Here is a 12,630-nt window from a genome sequence, read left to right as displayed (position 1 = left end):
TTTTAAATTTAAAAATTTGTTAGATTGTAAAAAAATGCAATTTTTTTAAAATCACATTTAGCAATTTTTGCATAGGTAATTAATTCATGCTTAATGCAAGCAAAACTTCTACATATCTTTTTCTACCATTATTTATGTTAACCTGCTTTCATGGCTATTTCAAAATTTGCACATCACCATGTTGAATTAAAATTTCTAAATTTTATTTTATCACGCAGTTGGTTATATATATAAAAAATTATATATATAAATTTATAATGAATGATTTTTGAAAAACTGCCTTTATTTTTTGCAAAAATTTAAAAATAAAATAATGCCTGTGCAATATTATTTGTTTTGACCGAATTTTATGTTCACCCTGCTGAAAATTGAAATTCTAGGTATTAAAAATATTCTGTTGATAGAATATTTTAATGTTAAAACACTAAATAATGTTTACAGTTCTATGGATCATTCTGAACTATTCAGTTTTCAAAACATTCTTTCATTATTTTACGTTATATTACATAATTTTTAAAGAAATTAAGTATTTCAATTCTCCAAACCACTTTATTCAAAGAGTACCATTTTAAAATTCAAACTTTATTCTTGGTTGCTCTAAAAGTTTCTCACATTTTTTGCCTAAGATATTATTTTGAAATTCTTAACACTGCAATGTTAGAAATTATTTTGTATTCATGTATTATTTTTTTTAACTTATCTAATTCAGTGGTTCCTAAATGGTGTTCTTGTGGAGTACTGGGCTTCCGAAAGTTAGGATTTTTTTTTAACCAGTGACAATTTTATTTATATCTAATCAATAATCCATAATTTATAAAATATTTCAATTGTTTATATGAACTTATTTATGTAAAATGCGAATAAAAAAGTAGTAAAACCTAAAAAACAAATTAAAAAGCAATATATTGAATAAACTATTCATTTAAAAAAATTCAGTGAGTGTTTTTCATTGAGCTTTTCAATTCAAAGTAAAATACCTGAATTCAAAATAAAAAATTATGTGTCTCTGATTACTATTCTCAACCTTTATAAGAGTTTTCTTTTGAAAACCATAAATCAGCTTATTTTATTCATTTTCAGCAAATGCATGCACCAAGAACGAACTCTTAATTATTCAAGATTTTGTTCATCACTTTGAATATTTTAAAAACATTTGGTAGTTTTTTTTTTTTTTTGGTTAGTGTATTCACCGCTGCTAATGAACTTTGTTTTATAATTCTGACAAAAGAAGCCTCGATCATTTAGGATTCTGTAGCCAAAATTTTTTTCCCCAAAAATTAAAAATACTGATATAACTTATTAAAAAGGGAATCATTGTAAAATGGTGACCAATGATAGAATGATGCATAATATCACTTTATAACAAAATTTTTTTTTCCTCTTGAGCAATATTCATTTACAGCCACTCACTCTCCGAATTTGAAAGATAAAAAAATCCTGTTTTCCTATTTTTCGATCAAACTAAGAAAAATGTGATTTTGAATAATAATCAAAATTGAAGATGTAATAATAATAACAAAGATGAAAGTTAATTAAATATACCGGTGAGCGAACTAGCACTGCAGATTTATTGTAGTCGGAGAATCTTCTTATATGAATCTTCCTATATTCCCTATATGATCAGCAGTTCATATAGGCAAGTTTTCATCTTCTCTCATTTTTATTTTATGTTCTTTCTTTTAGTAGTTCAGTTAATTTTTTATGTATGATAATAGAGGTTGTAACCTTTGAATACAAATATTTTGTTGCACATTCATTCAGAGAGGGAGGGTCAGTAAATACCTTTAAATAAGATATAGATATTGTCATAGCTGATATTAATTTTATGTTGATAACAGTTATATCATTAATGTAATATTACATCTTCTCTGGATATCGAAGATCTGCCCTATCAGAATGAAAATGATTTTTATGTATAGTCACCCGCCCCCCCTCTCCTTCATTTCTATAGTATTGCATTCTGATAATGTAAACTGAAAACTTTTTTTTTCTTTTTTTTTTTTTCTACCACCTCAGGTCACTAAGGATTTCTTTCTTGGACCTCTTAAAACTCAAATAAGAATTTCCTCAATGAACTTTGAATTAACTGTTATAGATAGAAAAATTCCAGTTGAAAATTAACGTTTAATAAATTCCCCCTCCTCCCCTCTATTTTTCTGTGAAAAGCAAAGTATTAAAATTTGGGTGAAGGAAAAAAAAATGAAAGCAAATATTTATGATTAAAAATGTATTTTTATGTTTTATTTCTCCAGTTCTATCTGTGTAAGTTTATGCAAAAGTGTTAGAAGCTAGATTTTTTAAAATACCTGAGAAAATGTTGTAACTTGTATTTTTCTTTGTGTTTTGGTTTGATGAAAGCAAATCTTAATTCATTCCTATTCAGTATGACTTATAAAAGTTTTCATTTAGTCATTTTTAACTGACCATCCATTAAACATCAACATTTTTCTTGCATAATACCAATATTTTAGTTCTATATTATGGAAGTGAATTGTGATTATGTCAAATTCTGTCATTTGTTATACATCTTCACCAAAATTCTTATATTAGCTACAGTTCATATGCAATAATATGTTAGTAGCAATACATAAGCAATAATTTAAGTTAAGTATACAATATGTTTGTAATAAATGTTGTTATAAATTCTTCAACCTAGGTATTCATGAAAAAAATTAGTTTAAATCAGTTAATATGTGATAAAGTAGATGGCTGGAAACATATTTTTTAAACAGCATTAAGTTTAAAGTGCATGTTTAAATAATTAGACATCATAATTGAATGACAAATTTATACATTCAAAATTACTTCGCATTTTATATTAAATTATACACAGAATTGAAGAAACATTTCATTTTTCCGGTGACAAATGTTTTGATTTTTTTGTCATATGACAAACCTAACCTGTAATCAAGGTTCTTCCACGCACATTAATTTATTTATTTTAATTATTTAATTTTTTTATTTTAAATGTTTAAAATGTGGAAGCATTATATTTTTTCTAACATTTTCCTTCTCGTTAGGCACGAATTTTAGTGCTAAGACTGGTTTAATTGTTCTTCATCAAATTCAACTGGGTGACTAGAATGAGCTGTGTCTTTAAATTCAAAATTTCTATTTTTAAATATGGCGCGAGGCGGTTCTTTCAGCAATGATACCCTTCCATGCATTTCACAAATATCACAAGCAGCTTTTTTTCTAAAATTTGAGCCTTAATAAAAGGATGTGGTGTCATAAGGACTCAACTTTACCGTTCATTTTAATGATCTGAAAATTAACAAAAATCAAAACATAAATACCAGTAGAACGAAACATTGTCTTTCGAATGATCTAAATCGTCATGCTAAAAAGCATTTAGTGACAGGAAGAATGTTAACATTAAAAATATATATATATTTCACTCTTTTAATTGTTTCTAATGATACACAAATGCATAATTTTTGCTTTTGGCATTGTTGGTTCCATTGGTCGTAAAAGTAACTACTAAAGTACTAACTAAACTAAAGTAGTTTACTACAGCTACTTTATTATGAATGTAGTTAATATAACTACTTTTCTTTTACTGTAGTGATTATAACTAATTTTGAAATGTAGTCACTTCTTTTTGTCAATTTTGTTGAAGAACTTAATTTACACCATCCTATTCAAAATGGTTTTGAATAATAAATAAGGTTATTTAAACGTGAAAAATTATTAAGATATATTTATTCATGTTTACATGAGTCATTTTGTTATTCTAAATAATTTTTTTACGAATTTGTTCTTTTAACTTTTTATGCCTTTATCAGCAGCAAAGACTTAATTTAAGAAATGCTAAAAAATTATCAAATAGTCTTTATTTTGTTAATTATTTAATGCTCTTTTATTTCCTCTGAGAAATAAAGTACATAAAAAATTACAGAGCAAAATATGTTTCATTCTATTAGAATAACATGCACGCAATTCTTTTAGTTTTCCCTGAATGTACATGTATACTTTCGCATGTGAAGTAATGGCAATTGCAATCCAAATTAGAGGCAGGAGACTTTGAAACCGCTAACTTTTTGTTATATGAGCAAAAAAATCCTGTTTTCCTATTTTTTGATTGTACCAAAGAAGTATTATACCGCCGGCAGTTCAATACTATCATCATGAACCTTTAAAGTAGCTGACATCTTCCGTATTTATGAAAACAATTTTTACTGCGAAATCTAACTGCACATGTTTATTTCGAGTACACGATTTCCAGGAAACAATAAAATAAACAAACCTGCCTTTATGGCGTAGGAAAATTGCTCTTTCGTTCATCAGATGTAATTCTTATAACTGGTCGGCCACAGTGGCATCCCCATCTCGTCCATTGACACAACAGCTAATATTTGCACCAATCCGTTGGTAAAAATTAATTGCGTTTGAACTTTGTTTCTTAATCAAACTTACATTAAAGACAGAATAGCTACAGACTACTGTTTTTTTTTTATTTATTTTAATCTTTTTGTGTTTATTATTATTTTTGTATTGCAGAACACTATAAACTGCGAAAAACAGTAGTTCCGCAACTTCTGATTACTGGTCGGTTCACGATTTGTTCTCTTTTATGGAACCCCGTATAAAGATATCTCATGGTCATAGTGCCAAGTCCGGATTTCTTGGTGGCTATGCGATTAAAGGTCACGCTTACGACACATCAAAAGCATAATCAGTAAATTAGGAACCACTAGCAGTGTAAAATTACAAAATGTGTTGTAGTTTTTTTTTGTCTAACTAAAATGTCAATCATTTGTCACTGAAACAACAAATTGAGTACAGTTCTCTTTGATTTTGTGTATAATTTTTTTAAATAAGTTTGGAAAATGCAAATTCCGGCCATTCATTGTTTTGATCACAAGTGTTTTATCTCTAAAAACACGCGTAGTCATCAACAAGTCCCGAACTTTGATGACACACTATTTTTTTTCATTTTTAGATACTCACTTTATTAGGTCTTTTTTTTTTTTTTTTTGATGAAGTATTGAGATTTTTTTTTAATTGTAGGGCATTTTAAACGATTTTTTATTTTTTTTAACTTTTGGGTTTTGTTTTTCCTTTTAAAGTACTGCAGATTCCTCTAGCGACGAGAGAGCTTCAGTTAATTGACAGCTGTTTAAAAAAAGAACGATAGTGCGTTTAAAAAATGTCTTAATCTATCCTAACCATTTGAGAAAGTATCTAAGTTTAGTTAAAATGACGAATTTGCATGTTTTGACACAAATATATGAAGTTTTAGAAGATAAATAATATTTCAGATTGAAATAAGAGCATTTTTTGCTATTTTTAAAAGTATATTTAGCGATTTGGTTTAGGTCATCAACACCAAGAGGCAAAATAAAAGGGACAGAAGCATCAATTATAGATTAATTCTGGCAATTAATGTTTTTACATTGTGGATAATTGAGGAGAGGGTGCCTCTTAGAGTTACGTATCTGCTGAGAATGGCATAAGTTGTTAACATCAATTGAAGCAACTTCAAGATTGCTGGGGAAAATTTTTTTTCTTCTTTAAATTCGAAATATAGACTGAGTTTTTTTTTTATTCAAATAAATTCATAAAATTTCGTTTTTATTCCCCATTACTGAATGGTCAGTTTTATTCAATCAATAAGAAATGAAATAAGAGAATTTTGTTGCAAATAGATTGTGTATACCTTGGCATGTAACTACTAAAATGTAGTCGCTGTTAGATTTTTATGATTGCTTAGCTAGTTATAAATATCTTTTAAACGGCTGAACTTAATTTGCCTTAAAATGACATAAATTCCTTTATAAATGTTAAATAGAAAAAAATCATTACTGATTTTGGGATTTTTGTTATTCCTTTAAAATATTCTTTACTTTTTTTTCTCACTTTTATTTAAAACATATTTAAATGTGATAACATAAATGTTAAGAGTTGTTCTAGCTGTCTTAATTCTTATTATTAGATTTTTCTAAATAAAAATGTTTTCCTTACATATGCATATGTATTTTGTGTCAACTATTTGTTTTATAACTGTATAACTATTTTGAGTTTAAGAGGTGAAGTTAGTTTTCTGTTTTTAAGTATAAGAATTTAATAATATTAGCATAAACTTTTTAAGAATATTAATATTCATTTTTAAGTTAAATTATTGGGCAAAAAACTATTCATTATAAAATTAAGTTCTTAAAGTATTTATACATTTTCAAAACAAATTGTTATGAGAAAGTTTCCAGTATTTATTTTAAAAAATTGCAATTTGTTCCGCTTAAATAAATGAGGATAATGGAAAAAATAAAGGAAATAAATGAGTTTATAATTATTAAATGAGTAAAACTGTTATGTTCAGTTATTGGTCATTTTTAAATCTTATTGTTACGCCATTTTCTTTTTTAAATATTAAAATGCATACGTAACATTTCAACCCCTTTGTATTTACCTAATATCATTTTTCCACCAACTCTGAATTGATATTGAGACTTGAAGGATTAAGAAATAAAGCTATGCTATAAAGCTTATAAAATATTTTTAAAAAATAAAGTTATTGTGATGTTTTTTCCTTCTGTTCTTATAGAGTAAAATACTGATTCATTTGCTTGTTGGAGAGAGAGAGAGAGCGCTTTGATTAAATCTCAAGTCTTTCAAAAGCTCTTATTATTGAAGTTATTATTTTTACGGGAAATGGCAATCCTATGTGTATTCTTTGTATTGTCCTTAAATGTACATATTCCAAATAATTATACATTTTGATGTCATTTTAAAAATAAAAGATTTTAAGCTGTCTGCTTTCTTTGTAATTATTGAATCACATTAAGAGATGAGACGGGCTCAGCTCGAGCCCAAAAGACCGTGCCCGTAGCGTTCTCGTTTACTGAAAAAAAAACATAGTTCGGACTCGTGATAAAATTTTTATAAACCTTTTTATCACTTTTAAACAAACGCTTAGTATAGTTATTAAGCATAAAAAATACAGCATTTATTAATTATGATAAAAAGGTTTTAATAAATAATTTTCTTGTTTAGGCTTCAAAGGCCAAGTGGCAAGACCTCGAAATTTGGCCTTAGTCCGACCTATATTTCAGGCTCTAAATAATCCTTAAATATTACGGGTAGGCTTTGACTTCAAGAAGTGAGCACAAAAACATTGCTAAATCACATTACGTAGTATAATTGAAGTATTCTCGTGGCAAAGCTGACCAACTCTGTAACAAAGCCTGTTTACATCATTTTGTGATGGTTTTTTTATCGCTGCTTTTTTAAATAAAAGCGAATTCATGTTGAATACACATTTATTCTGAATAAAACACTTTTACTGAGTGATATTCAAATATAAAACAATATTCAATACTTACCGACTAGTTGGATTTTTATCAGGTTTAAGGATGGATAAAGAGTGCATTTATACTTGAGAACTTAAATGCTATAATCATTATCCGTAGCATAACAATCGGTAATTAAAAGAATCAGCAGGACAGGATTCAGTATTTGTTCAGTAATAGGATTCATTATTTTTTTTAGCACTGTAAAGAAATAAGACTGAAATAGGCAAAATATAGCTTGAGATAAAGTACATAAATAATATCACATCAGGGGCATATACAATGCCTAAAATTAAAATACATTCGAAATTTATTATTCTTTTATCGTCTGCTACAAGAAATTTGTGGAAGAAAAACGAACTTGGAAACATTTTCATTCCTAAAAATAATTATATTTATGAGTGAAACATCGGACGGTGATGAAATTTTCCATTACTTTAAAATATTTTTAATGAATAAAAGATAAAAATGTGGACTGGACAAATGAAGAAATTGTGTAGAAGGGTTACAACAGAAATGTCCGGGAATAACGCATGTCAATAAGTGTGCCAAGGATTTTTTTTCATTAGCCCGCACATTTTTCATAACAAATTTTAAGGATATTCATGTTTTTTTTTTCCTGATTAATTTCGACTATTCTTATTAATAAAATCTGTATTTGTTTGCTGTAACTATCTCAATGCGGAGAACATTACTTACCGTATTCTATGCAATGTTTGAAGCGAATAGTTTGCCGCGAGGATAGATAACTATTTTTAAAAAAAAAGTTGTCTAATTTGGCCTGTTTTATAACATTTTAGTAATGGTAGCTATTAGAGATGTACCGGATACTATATTTTACAGCCGACCCAATTTTTTGGGTTTACGACTACTGATGTTCAACTCCGTAGCCTTATAATTTTGGACCCAATCCAGAAGACAAGGAAGTGCCCGCTTAAGAGTATATGAAAATTCAGAAATCTAACGATAACGATGAAAACTATTTTAACTAATTATAATAATTAGATGAATACAAAGTTAGAAATAAGGAAATACATTTGATACTTCATTCGTTATAATGCGTCTATGCCTTTAAAAAAAAATTTGTAATTGTAAATTAGTTTATGGAGAAAAAAGAAAAGCAGACAACAATGAAAAACTGTATAAGACCATTCTGTTTTTATGTTCTATAGAGATTTATAGCTGGTATTTGAAATGTTTCATTTAAGTAACAATAACCTCTGATTTAGTAACGTTCCCCTTTCTGATTGGATGATTGATGCATTTGAAACGTTTTGTCAGTGATTTTTTTTTCGATCCTGTGACATTCGATTTTTATGTGATATTTTTTACAGTTTATTTCAATTACTTTATAGCTTTTCAGATCTCTCACTCTTTTCACCTGTCTATTGGATCGTTTACTGATAGATCGTTGGGAAACTTACTTTTCTTGTTGATGCATTTGAAGAGCTGGTGATTACAATTAATTTAATTGCTCTAAAATAAAATAGAAATTTAAACAAAGTAATAATTGTTTATGAGACGTTGAAGTTCGCTATGACGGAAACAATCATAATTCCTTAACTATTTCTGTAAAATGTTTAGTATCGTGCGAAGCAATGTCAAACTTTCACATTTTCTTCTTATTTTTAAGCAAAAATTATCAATCGTCTAACGTGAGCCAAATTTGGCGAAAATAATTCACGAATGGAGCAAAAGAATATGAGCTTGGTGCAAGCTCTATCAATTGTTGATGTTGTGATTTAGCTGTATTAACTTGATTGTATTACTGTATTAACTTGAATCTGTTAACTTAAAATATCATATTTCTTTCAATACCAAAATCGGATAGATATGACAGCATAGTTTTTACAGTGCTAAAAAATTGAAAATGAAAGTATGATATTATTTATTTTTCAATAATGGGAATTGAAAAAGAGTTATTTCTTATTTTAATTTTTCCCTACTATTAAATTTGTTTAAATTATTAAACGCAACCTGAAAGAAAGTAAAATTAAAAACTAAACAAATGGAATTTTGAAATTTAATAGAATTATAAAAATTCAATCGGAAACTTCAATTGCAAAATTTTAAAAGTTGAATTTACTCTTATTTTTTACCTATTAGTTAATGTGTTTAGTTATTAAATTCAACTTGAAAGTAAATTTTAAATAATGTACATGTATGTTTAAAATTTTAAATCTGGAAATTCGCGCAATTTTGGTCTGGGAATCAGTCTGTCGAGCGTAATCTGTTAAAAATCAAACTCACCGTCATTTCATTAGCCACCCATTTTACCTTTATGAAACGGTGGAAGATTCTTAAGAAAGAATTAAGAAAGATTCTTAAATTAAAAAGCGTGAAATGAACCTTTAGCTCTACTCACTTTGCTGTAATGGTCAGAATTAAGAAAGATTCTTAAATTAAAAAGCGTGAAATGAACCTTTAGCTCTACTCACATTGTTGCAATGGTCAGAATTAAGAAAGATTCTTAATTTAAAAAGCGTGAAATGAACTTTTAGCTCTACTCACTTTGTTGCAATGGTCAGAATTAAGAAAGATTCTTAAATTAAAAAGCGTGAAATGAACCTTTAGCTCTACTCACTCAGTTGCAATGGTCAGAATTAAGAAAGATTCTTAAATTAAAAAGCGTGAAATGAACCTTTAGCTCTACTCACTCAGTTGCAATGCAGTTGGGTTGAAGATGCCGCTCGCAAACAAAAGAAAAAACATTCTTAAGTTTTTTCGTTCATTTTTTTAAAATCTGAGTGGGGAGGCATTCTACTCTTCAGCCAAAAAAGCAGGGGGGTAAATTTAGCTCTCGTCTGAAATAGAAGGAAAAGATTCCATTGCTCCCTTTTTTTTTTCTTTCTCACATTCATTTGTTTCTTCTTCAATCATTCGTTGTTTTTCTATACGAGAAAGTTATTCTTCCTACTTGTGTTCCTAACGTGTTAACATCCTGTGTTATATTGGATTATACGCTTGAAATATAGGTAAGAGTTTGATTTCATTCTTCTCCCTGTACGTTCTTCTGTCGACTCCAGAAAATACGCTTTTTTTTAGGAATTGAAAATCCTTTATTAAAAAAAAAAATTAAACATTTTTGGTCTCCAGCGATAATTGATAATTTATGGTGTCAATAAATTGTTTTTCTGTTAAAGAGATTTTTGTTTATTTCTTGACTGTGTCTGGACGGAATTACATATTTGTGAACGAGTAATTAAATATTTAAGAATAAAAATCTATACGGAATGGGGAAAAAAATCAAACACTAAAGATAAGAAAATTAAACTACTTTTTTTTAGTTACTTGACAAAGCTCTGCTGCTGTTCAAATTACAGAATGTGAAAGGGTTGTTATAAATATTTTTCTGCTAAAGCTTTTCAAAGACGTAGGAAGAAATCGAAAAGGTCATTTTTAAGATGAGTGCTTTCCGTTGGTCAATAGCAAAATCCTAACGTCTGTCCTAACTTTGCCCTATACTTTCAAAGTTCCACCTATTTTCAGTGATTGAAATTAGCTTAGGTTACTTGTTGCATATGTTGAGGTTTGGTTTGAAAGCAGTTAGTTTTACCGCAGAGAATATTTTAAAATTCAGATTAAGCGAAAGCATATTAAATCAATATTTTCTTTGTTTTCTTCTTTTTTTTCAGTTGGTAAATAAAATTTTTAGTATGAACGTTTTATGGTCGAAATGATCGATCCTTCGAATAATAGCATCTTATTCTTTATAGTTTCTTCAAAAAACAAATAAATATTCCATTTTTTCTTTAAAAAAAAGTTAGAAGTTGTAGCCTAATTATTTCATTATTAGCATTTATCTAGGACATTTTATAACATTGTAAAAAATAAATAAATAAATGAAAAGAAAAAAAACAACAACAAACGACGTTTGGAGATTTGAAACCATGACACTATTATGATTTTTGAAACCATTAAGGAGCTCCATTTCCTTTTTTGCCAACTTAAACTTCTACACAGATTCATTCCTTCAGATAGCATTGGCCCCAGGGCTGGCTTTGGCCGCCCATATTGATCCTCCCCCCCCCCCATCCCGTAGTGGATGATCGGATTATTTATAAATTTATTGATATTTGTTCTTAGTACACAAATTAAAACTGATTTTAAAACTAAGACATTTAGCTCCTCATATACTAATATGTTTTGAATTTTGTATTGTAACCTTTTTTTTTATAATACATCATAAAATGGCTAATTATTTGATAGCAATACGTGAAAATAAGCTAAGGAGAAAAGCATAAAAATGTAAGAATATGTTTCAGTCAAGAGAAATGACAGGAAGAAAAAAATGTATCATTATTAGAACATCTTTCTTTTTCAAGCTGACATGTGATTCACACAAGGTCACAGATTTTCCATAGAAGAAACTTTGTTAGAAAAGCTCAAAATCTCTCAATATAAACTTATAAAGGTACATATAATAATATCCAGTCCACTAATTAAAATAATTCATTTTTTTTAATGAATGCAAACTATTTGGAAAGGTTATCTTCAAAAACTAAGAAAAAATTACGAACTTTTCTTTTATCTTTCGAAACTATAGAAATGAATTTCATAAGAAATAGAAACTTTAGATCATTCAATACCGTCTTCACGCATGGGCATACCCGGGCAGAGCCTGAGGGCCCCAGAGAATCGTACTTTTTATAAATTGTATTTAAAAAAACTAAGAATAAACAAAATTGCCTTAGATATTTTTTTAAGTAAATATATTCTATTGTATAAAGTGTTTATTTTGTTTTTCTATCTACAAATAGTGATTGATTATCATGCAAACTACAATAATTTGAATAGTTTATCACCAGGAAAACTTTAAAAGGTAAACGAAATCCATTTTTCTAAGTTCCAATGAAGTTTTTATGTGGATTAAGTTTTTTGGGGAAATCAAAATGTATTTAAATTTGTTCAAATTATTGCACGTGTTAAAAATGTTTTATTTTATGTATGTGAAGTTTTTTAGTTTGATTTTAAGCAGTAGGACATGTTATAAGGGCCCAAACATTTCTGTGTCCGGCTATTATGACGGCCCTGAATTCAATATCCCCAAAAATTATTCAATATTTAAAAAAGAGGGAGAAGTATTAAACATCTTATCTTCAGACATAGGCGTACGTAGGTGCAAAAATTTATAAATTTATAATTCTACGGCTAACAATTTTAGCTAAGCTGAAAAATACGTCAAAAATACAATTAATTCAACTTTGCTATAACATAACTCAAAAACGAAAAGATTTTGATATCATTAAGAGAATTAAAAGCATCCGCGGTAAAAAATGTTCTTGTTTGTGAAAGCGGCATCAATAATTATTTTTATTTTTATTATTTTTTATTTATGCAG

The 12,630-nt window shown here is 27.9% G+C and overlaps 1 protein-coding gene across 1 annotated transcript in view; it reads left to right on the top strand.

Moving 5' to 3' along the window:
• Positions 1-10,146: 10,146 nt before the first annotated feature.
• Positions 10,147-12,630, top strand: part of LOC107457342 (sodium/potassium-transporting ATPase subunit alpha) — a 103,663-nt gene continuing 101,179 nt past the window's right edge. Inside the window, exon 1 of the mRNA XM_071178023.2 lies at positions 10,147-10,264. The gene's annotated coding sequence lies outside the window, so the exon portion shown is untranslated. The remainder of the gene's footprint in view (positions 10,265-12,630) is intronic.

Source organism: Parasteatoda tepidariorum, chromosome 3 (assembly GCF_982258835.1).
Source record: "Parasteatoda tepidariorum strain Cologne lab strain chromosome 3, Ptep-v5.0, whole genome shotgun sequence".
Lineage (NCBI taxonomy): Eukaryota > Metazoa > Arthropoda > Arachnida > Araneae > Theridiidae > Parasteatoda > Parasteatoda tepidariorum.
Note: the sequence above shows the minus strand (reverse complement) of the source record. Positions and strands in the feature narration are given on the sequence as shown.